Genomic DNA, 8,841 nt, shown 5'->3' with positions numbered 1-8,841 from the left:
GTTACAACTGGTTTGTCCCATTTTCTTACCATTGTAGCTTCGGTTTAGGGTTAGATTTACATAAAATGACATCCTTACCCAAACCAAACTATAATCCTAACTAGAGCCCGAACGATATGCGTTTTTTCGGGCCGATGCCGATACAGATATTAGGGAGTAAAAAAAGACCGATAACGATATATCGGCCGATATTCTTTGTGTATATTATAGTTCAGTATGTACTACAGTATATTATACTACAGTACTGTACATAGAATACACTATATACTTTAACATAATATACTGTATATGAATAAATACAATGCAATGCAATGATCACTCACAAATGTGGTGATCACTCACAAATGTGGTGATCCAACACTTATATTGATGTGACAAAGATATGTACTATAGGCAAGAAGTTAACAAACTTTATTATCCAAAATTAGTTGGATATCAGTGCACTAAACAGTAAACTTGACTTGTAATAAATAACTTTAAAACACAAAGAGAACAAAAGACATAAAACTTGCATCATTTGCAGTTTTGACGAGAATAACGTTATAAAGAGAAACTTATGAAGTCATTGATTAATTTTGGCTTTACAGTAAGTTGTGTACTTCACAAATTAGTTAGCCACTCACAGTTACGAAGACAATGCTTGACGGAGCACATACTAATGTACGCTATGTTTAATGTTGTGCACAATGTTTTTATAACACAAACCCAGGGTTCCGTGCAAACTTTAGACTTTTATAAAACTAAAGCGTCTTCGCTCCGCCTCTTTTATTTAGCAAGGGCGTAGAGTTGCGCGAGCTTATTGAATCAATTGCTCTGAAATGAGCATGTTAACTAACAACACCTTTGTAATCTGCAGTAATCTCATATAGTGTTATATAAGTCCACGGCTGCGCGTAGTTTAAACGTGTCATTTCTCCGTCTCGCGTCATTTCTCCCGCTTGCGTTTTAACTCGCAAGTCGACAAAGAGACGGATTAAAAACACCAAATGTAAGCGGGAATGCGTCTCTCTTGTCCATTTATAATCCAATCGACCAAAGCGCGTCTTAATACCAGGTGTAAAAATGTTGTGAAGAAGACACTGCGTGACTGCTTCCATGCCACCTGAACTGAGAGACTGACTGAAGTGAAGGGGGTGGGGGATTGGCTGGTGTCACTACAGTGAGTGATCTGGGTCACCATTAGCAACCAGTATGGCGCACTCTGCTGGACAAACAAGTACTTACATCTTTCAAATGCATTTAATGTGTTCTGTAACAAACGTTCATATCGGCGCATATCTGCGGCTTATACGCCGATACAGATATATCTGCGACATGCTCATATCGGCCGATAAAATCGGCAAAACGATAAATCGGTTGGGCTCTAATCCTAACGCCAGGCGACAATGGTTAAAAAATCAGAAAATATAAAATAAATGAGAAAAAAATAGTATAAACCCATACTTAAAGTGACATTCTAAAGCAAACACCAAATCTAACCCTAAACCGAAGCGATAATGGTTTGAAAATAGATAAAAGCAGTTGAGTAACCAATCTGTGACAATGACACAGCAAAGAAAGTCCATGGTACTGCCACGGAAAAATGTGGACATCCGTGACAATGCCACGGAAAAATTAGCAAAATATTCTGTGACTATACCACGGAACTTTGTGAGATCATGTTGGAGAAGAAACACTATTCTAAAACTGTATATGTGCAAAACATTTATAGCAGACAGAAAATCTGCAACAAAATATGATTTCATGTACCCCCCAAAAAAGTGCATAATAACCACAATTGTCTTCTGTACCGAGATAGTCTGCAGTGTGTCTAGTTTAAATGCAGCTTGGGAATAACAACAAACTTGTCTTGAAATGGCAACCTGACATACTTTTGCACACTCTCCATTATTTGAGTAAAGATTACCTTGAAGATTCCCAACTCCCTAGAGTCCAATGGGTAATCAAAGAATGCTTCCTGACATCTGTATTCTCTACCTACAATATATTCAACTTCCCTGTCTACAATGATATTTTCAACCAAAATCACCCTGTCTTTGATTTTGACACAGCAATCTCTCTTAGAAGTTTTGATAACTGCACCATCCATGGACAACACTTTAAACTGTTTAAAATCTCCCCTGAAAAACTGTGGTACTGGTCCTTCAGTATGTTCTGATTTATAATCTTTAGATTTCTGTGAATGGTGACCACAGTTAGAGCTGGCATCATCAATTTCAGACAATCTGCGAATCACTTATGTCAACGGATTATGTGGGCCCCTAACCATTCTTTTAAGCTGACCCAAGAAATTTTCATATGGAAAAGAGGAAAATAAGTCTAAATTACCATAGATTTTAACATCTTCACAAAGATGGACCAAACCATGAATATTGTAAACTAAAAATTCTTGTCCATAAAGCTGACCAAAATGTTCAACAAATGATACCAAAAGTGAATTTGCCAAATTGTTCATCCTTAAACAATGATCTGAACTCAGTAGAATATACACAGCAATTGACAAAAGCATGAAATTGTCATATACTTGAGACATTAGCACATCCTTCAGTACAACTGGCCCTGTGTACAACAGGAATTGACGAAATTCTGTGGCCTTCCATCTACTTCTTTCAGCCAGTGCATGTGGTTGTCTAGCAAATTCTGAAGGAATATAATCCCTCAAAGAAAGTAGCCTGTCTGAAACTAAGGACGCTTGACTGCTTGACATAAGACAGAGCCGGGGGCCAGGAGAACCCATCCACAAATCAAGCAGACGCCTCATAACCCCTAAACACACTAAGTGAATGTAATCATAGGGAAAGCTAACAACCATGTCAATATTAAGGTCAGCCAATGGTGAGCGTTCGTGGTGGTGTTCCATATCTGTATTCTGTCTGAAGAATTCATCAGTCCTACGCCTTGCATTTACTTCAGGAAATGTCATTCGACTTCCTATACGGACACCAGTTTGGTGACAGTTGTCACATCCGTGGTATGCACAGTGTGATTTCACACCTCTGACAAAGCTCGGGCTGGGGTGTCACATACAACAAAACAGATGTTTAAAAAAAACATCTTTCCCTGAAAAACAAGCCCACTGCTTAGTGTTTTCAATTCATTCACCAAATGTTGCAAATATTCAGACAAAGACTTTGGTTTTGAGTTGCCACAAAAAAGACCAATCAATACTGGCTTCTTGCTGAATCCATGCAACATACCAAGAATAGGCGAAAATTGAGTACTGTTGCTCTTATACAGTGGTAGGCCATCAATATTCAGCAGACCACTCATTACTCAACAGCCAAAATAATGAAAAATTCCACCTGCTATGTTTTCTATCATGTATGTTGTTTTTGTGTGAAGTAACGTCCGTGCATCTTTTGGCAGAAAGGGATGGTGAACCTGTAGAATACAGAGTAGGGCTGATAATGCAACTAAGGAAATGCTAAACTTAGATGCCCATTCAGCGAGAGAACCTCCTAAATCCTCAACAGTGTCACTGCATGCATCACCAAGATACATTTCCTCCTCATCAGATGCAAACCAATCCTTAATTTGCTCATTTCCTTCATCACTGCCCTCCTGCAACTCATCTTTATCCCAAATTGAACTTTCATCATTATAGCCTTCTTCAGATTTCTGCAACTCTTCTACCTGTCATATTCATTTTCTAAAGACTGCATTAGTTTATTAACTTTTTGTATTGCGCGTCTTCTCACATTGCCCCTCTCATTGTATGTCCAATTACCCTCCATACCACACTTTTTAGTCTTTAGGACTTAATTATCAATAACATATAACTTTATATTTGATTCTTCATATAGTCCTATTCACTGTATCTGCTGTAGCTATATTATATGTAAAAATTATTAAATATTAAATGTTAACTAAAAACATGTTGAATTATCTTATAGCTGTACATTTTTGGCATATGGTCATTACTGTTAATCAGAATACTTCTATTAGGGATGGGCATTTATCTAATTTTTTCATTTCGATTAATCCATAGGTCTGAAGAACGAGTACTCGATTAACTGGGGGCGGGGCAATCAAAGGGGCGGAGCATACGCATCATGTTGAAAATGAAAATATTTTTATTAAAAACACTTAAATAAAACTTAATTTTGAAGAAACTATGACAGAACAATGAACACATACTTAGATTATTAATTAATTAAATGTTTTTTAACAGAAACCTCTTACAGGAAAAGCTGCGTGATGAAGTGAAACTAAATGGTTAATAAGCACAAACGGATGCGCTTTCTTTACGCACTCTACATAATATTAAGCCTTATTTACAACAAAAATGTATTATACAACATGCATCTATCTGCATAAAATGCAAGACTTCAACTAACCTTGTGTCTCAATTCGTTCCTTAGCTCCCGAGGTTGTGAATCAGTATATCGTGTACACAGGTTCGGGCACTGGTAATGACCCTAGCTTACTTGACATTGGGACAATGTTCACTTATTTTTCTGTCACGTGATTGCTTAAGCGCGTTGTGATCACTCACAGCTGTTACTCATCAACAACCGGCAAAACCAACATATCTCCGACTTAATTTTAAAGAGAACATTGTAAAAAGCGCTGTCATTATTCTCTTACACATACATGCATAAAAATGGAGGAATACAATTACATTTTAAATGTGTAAAAAAATGTACAATTTAAAATAAATATTATTGTTTTAAATATTGAGTAGATTGTGGTCCCTTACTGTTTTGCGATGTGTGTTTATATTTAAAACTAAAACAAACGTTTGTCTTTAAAAGTTCTGTCACATTTCTTAAAGTTTATTGAGATGGATCACGTGATTTTTGGTCGGCGAGTTTGCGTTGCATTGTGGTAATTTTTAGGGAACAAACGTTCCAGTGCACTGGGCGGATTTTGCGATTGAGACAGCCCTTAAAATGGCCGACTCCCTGATCAGTGCCCTGACTACTGAACAAGGGAGCTGATTGAGACACACGGCCAGTCTTTATCAGGCGCTTGTAACGCTAACCAGACATCAATATGCTGCCATCCACAATAAATAAATAAATAAACCCACATGATCATCGTTTTCGTGATCGATCATCAATGTCACGTCGAGTACATCGAGTACTAGTGACCATCCATAACTTCTAAATATTTACAAGAAGTGTTTTCTGAAAAACCCTTAATCTGTTGCATTAGTAGCCTACTTAGAAAACAAGCCTGATCACCTCTGATTTTCAGTTTAAGTCAGTTTATTGATGCTTAAATCTTTCCTGTGATGGCTTGACAATATTAAATAATAATTTAAGACTTAGTGTAACATTAACTGAAACAAAATATTGCAAAGCTGCTGAAGATTTAAAAATAAACAGTTAACGATCATGATAAATAGTTAAATCGTAATTATGAACATAATTTATTTCTAATCATAAGACAAACATCCACCTTGATGCATATCATATTACACATCTAAGTAAGTAACAATATATACCAACATAACTTCTCTTACCTTTGTCCACCAGGTGAATTGAAATTCTGAGCGTGAGCAGTTGATAATTCAAGCCCAAATGATTACGTGTGAATACCATGCACCAATCAGATGGGTATCGCGGCAAACATTAATCCGAATTCGCCAATGGATGCACGTTTGGGGCTGGATTTGTATTTCCGTTACGCAAATTCCGTTAAGAATATTTCGCGCGCAGCAGAACTTCCGCTACAACGTAATGTGTACGGCTATCTCTGATGGAAGCAGTGTTATATTAAATATCTCATTGTAATGAGTAAAAAAATTACAGTTTGGCTCAACAGTCCAGGATTAGCTTTCCATGTGGACAAAAAATAGAAATTCATATTTTAGACAAAGTCATATTTTTAAATAAAATAATGCAAATAGTGATAAAATAAAAAAATCCTTATAAGTGTTACTTTATAGATGCACTGCTATAAAATGCTAAATTAATTGTTACAGAAAGTGTTACCTCAACTTCTGCAATATATAAATAATGTTTATACTTATAGCACTGTAATGAACTTAATCATGCAAATATAAATACCTACTGTAATGGAATAGCAGGTCATAGAAAGTTGCTGACTTTATCTAGAAACCTATGAAATCTTACAATGTGGCACTCTTTAATGCATTTAACAAGATAAAATCATTTTAATGTGACTCTCTTAAAATGAACTGTCAGAAATTCACAAGTTGTTGATGAACTTTAAACATTTAAAGCTTTTCTGCTTTAATAACTGTTTTGACAATCTCACAGTGTTAAATCATTAATTTAATTAAAGGGAAACTTCACCCATTTGCATTAAGCTTTGTACCGTTAGAACCCCAGTCATGTTTTTGAATGGTCGTGCATCATGCCCTCAGTTTCCCTGAGATGGGAGAAATACTGATTTCAGTGAGGCACTTCCTTCTTTCAATTATGTAAAAATCGTCATTTTGCGTCATTGAAAGAAGGAAATCCTGTATCTCTGTTGAGTGTGAAAGACTACAGACACTCATTCCTCATTTTTCCAAGGTGGGGGCTATGGGTGGGACCCACTCACGCTTCAGACCAATTACAGATCAGTGGGTGGGACTTACGAAAATATACGAACACAGACGGGAAAAAACGATAAGCCGCCATCTTTATGCTAAGCTAAGCTAAACAGAAGTTGTGGAGCGAGTCAGACTTCATGTTACAATAACAGTGGAAGTTAATCAATATAATAGAGAAGAGGGTGATTTCGCAAGCGTGATGCTCTAATCCGCTGTTCATTGCACCTTTATGAGCCACAATACAACAAAGCGCTCAGGCAGATGGAGGAACAGAAGCCCGAGGAGAAGCCGGAGCCTGGGCGTCGGCTGGGTAGAGGAGCCGGGGGAAGACACCGCAACCATCGGCCTCTGCTGCGTAGAGAAGCTTGCCTGTTCTCTCGCTGTGTGGCTTCTTTGTAACATTTCTGCATCAGATAAGGACATGGACGTTCATTTGGTGAAGGTTTCGAGGCAACTTTGCGCACGTTTGGACATGTTTATTTCACATACGTCGAAGCCGAAGCAAACGCGCTGCGGAGTATATGAGCTTGGACAGACTCGCGCTGTGTTCTTTCGGTTTAAGATTTCTGGATCAGATAAGGATATGAACGTTTGTTTTGTTAATGTTTCTGGGCGCGTGCTTATTTCAAAGACGTGTTTCGGTTTACGAGCACAAGCTCCAAGAGCTGAGGCAGCGCGTATGTGGAGATATTATGCAGGGGACGCGTTTGTGTGGAGGATGCAGGGGTAAACGGACGTCTAACTAAAGTGAGTGTTTCAATTTTCTTTGTTATACTAAGGTGGCATTTATATGCACAATAGCATATCTGAGCGGTGTTTTATATGTCTATATTGTGAGAGCAGTGAGGCTAATATTACCCGCCCTAGGGTACCACGCAAGGGCAGCTGACATCCCTAGGCTAAAATACAGGCAAGAGGGAAGGGGTAACTGTCAGCTGCGCGCCACGCCCCCAAAATTTTTCACGACCAATCGAACGCCACAGGGGGTCCCCGCGTGAACTCCCGGTCGAGGCTGGTGGGTTTTCGCGCCCCTCCCCCCCAGGGGGTCCGACTTGGTTTTCCACGGATTTTAGGGATTTCGGGCGTCGTTCGGCACTCGGCCACCGGGTGGAGACTCTCCCTCCGTCCACGGACCCTCTATTCGTCCGATTGCCCATTATCTTCGGCTACGCCCCCCGGCCCCCTCCCAAACGTACGCGGGGCCATTATAATGGGCCATTTGCCCATTATCGGTGCGGATTGACCTCCTGACCGCACCCCCGACCCCCCCCCCATGACACGGACCCACTATTTGTCCATTTGCCCGTTAGTTGCGCGGATTGACCCCCTGACCCCTCCTGACCGCACCCCCGCTCCCCCCCATGACACGTACCCACTATTTGTCCATTTGCCCGTTATTTGCGCGGATTGACCCCCTGACCCCTCCTGACCGCACCCCCGACCCCCCCCCCATGACACAGACCCACTATTTGTCCATTTGCCCATTAGTCGCGCGGATTGACCCCCCGACCCCCCCCCCATGCCACGGACCCTCTATTTGTCCATTTGCCCGATCTTCACCAAATTCGCACCACGCGTAGAGCGTGCAGAGACTAAGAGGTCAAGGCATACGCCGGTCGCGTGTTCCTGACCGATCATTTTTACCTCGTCCGATCTTCACCAAATTCGCACCGCGCGTAGAGCGTGCCGAGACCAAGACGTTAAGGCGTACGCCGGTCGCGTATTCCTGACCGATCATTTTGACCTCGCCCGATCTTCACCAAATTCGCACCACGCGTAGAGCGTGCCGAGACGGAGACGACGGCGCGGGTCCCACCCTCCTAGCTCGTTCCTGTGCCGAGATAGAGGCCTGACACTTGCGTGTAAATAGTCTGCCAATGGACGAATAATGGGTTCGTGTCAGTTTTTCTCTTTAGGGCCTCGGGGATTTCGACCGCATTACCGCGACACGGACGACACGCGGAGAGCGTCGAGGTGACTTTCGGGCACGTACGACACGTACGCGAATGCACGTTTTGGAATCGGTGACTCGTGTCAGAGCCGTAACTCCACCCCGTAACGAGTCACCGCCCCAAGACGCACGTTTCGATTCCATTCAAAATAAATAGTGCGTTCGTGTACATGTCGTACGTGCGCGAAAGTTACCTCGCCGCTCCCCGCGCGTCGTCCGTGTCGCGGTAATGCGGTCGAAATCAGCGAGGCTCTAAAGGGGAAAAAATGACACGGACCCATTATTCGTCCAATGGCAGACTATTGAATGCACGAATACATGGAAACTGTCAGTGATGTAAATATGCCCCGTAACGTCGTAGAGACATGTTGGCGGTGTCACTTCC

Source organism: Misgurnus anguillicaudatus, chromosome 12 (genome assembly GCF_027580225.2).
Source record: "Misgurnus anguillicaudatus chromosome 12, ASM2758022v2, whole genome shotgun sequence".
Lineage (NCBI taxonomy): Eukaryota > Metazoa > Chordata > Actinopteri > Cypriniformes > Cobitidae > Misgurnus > Misgurnus anguillicaudatus.
This window is presented reverse-complemented; position numbering follows the sequence as displayed.